The sequence below is a fragment of the Acyrthosiphon pisum genome, chromosome A2, assembly GCF_005508785.2.
Source record: "Acyrthosiphon pisum isolate AL4f chromosome A2, pea_aphid_22Mar2018_4r6ur, whole genome shotgun sequence".
Taxonomy (NCBI): Eukaryota; Metazoa; Arthropoda; class Insecta; order Hemiptera; family Aphididae; genus Acyrthosiphon; species Acyrthosiphon pisum.
In genome coordinates this window covers 87,617,651-87,619,183 of record NC_042495.1, presented here as the reverse complement: position 1 = coordinate 87,619,183, position 1,533 = coordinate 87,617,651, and positions in this window count along the sequence as shown.

Genomic DNA, 1,533 nt, shown 5'->3' with positions numbered 1-1,533 from the left:
GGCGAAGTGGAAAAAAAAATTAATTACGTATTTATATATACATATTATTTATTTTTACTTTACTACATATTTATTATATTATTATATTATTTATTTTTTATTTTACTACGTATTTTGCTTTTATTTTAATACATTAAAAAAATTAAACGTAAATACATATTACATATAATTTGTAATTTTAGTTTGTTTTTTATTTTCTTCTAATATAGCCACCAGATAATCAGTACACTCATTGGCGCAACTAGACATTTGAACTAAGGGGTGCTTAAGCTCCAAGTTTTTTTTGTGACTCAATAGGACCTAACACCAAAAGATTTTTTAGGGGGGGCTAATTTTGACTTAGGGGGTGCTAAGGACCCAAAGCACCCCCCCTAGTTGCGCCAATGAGTACACTATAATAACGATAATCGTTAAGATAAATGTGAACTTTTATCTGCGATAAAAATTATTATACGTTATTAGGTACCAACAGAAACTAGAAATAATCAACACGAATATTATTTAATTTTCAATACCAATTTATTTCTAAATTATAACCAAAAAAGTTTGTTTTCTACTATTTATTTTACGAAATTTGAGTCTTATAACCGATTTTTTTTTAATGTATTTGGATACGTCCGGACCGTTCCAGACGATTTTGAGTCTAATAAGCGACTGAACCTTATATCCGTGAGTCTTATAAGCGGCGTCTACTGTATATATAAAAAATGGAAACAAAAATGTATAACAATACATCAATCGAGAAAGGCTGGTCCGATTTGGCTCAAATTTTTTTTAAGATGTTTGTAACTGCCAGGAGAAGGTTTTTACGAAATATTTTAGGAAAATCCACCGAAAGGTAGGAAATTTCAAATCTGTATGTCAAAAATACAACAGTGCATTATATTATATTGGTTGCTATTGATTAATCGGGCATGTTTGTTGATTTCATATAATATAAAAATGAATCGCAGAATGTGTTGCTAAGCGCAATAATTCTACTGTACGTGTGTTGTGACTGAACTCCTCCTAAATGGTTAGACCGAGTTGAATGAATTTTTTTGTATGCGTTTGCGTTTATTCATCTGATTTTAGTACGGTTAGGTTAGGTTATGATTTTGTATTAATTGATTATATCAATCCACCATAGGTAGAATACGTCAAACTTGGTATAACTATGATACTTTAGAGTTAAATCATACACTAACGTACATACAGCACGGGGTCCGCGATCTACCGCATGTAGATTGCCTACCTGACAATGTACTGCTGCGAACCAGAATTTTTATTCCGGGCAACGGAAAAGTTAAGATTAATTTTGAAACCATACACCGAATATTAAATAACGAATTGAACAAAGTTTGAGTCACATATAGTTTTTATTGATTTTTAAATAAAATTAGATATTTTATTGATTCTTTTTAAGATTTTTTTATCAAATATGGTTTTTTATTGATTTTTTTATCAAACACAGATTGCTTAATGATTATTTTAAATAAATACTGATTTTTTAATACATAAGTTTTTGTTTGATTTTTTTTAAGATTTTTGTAA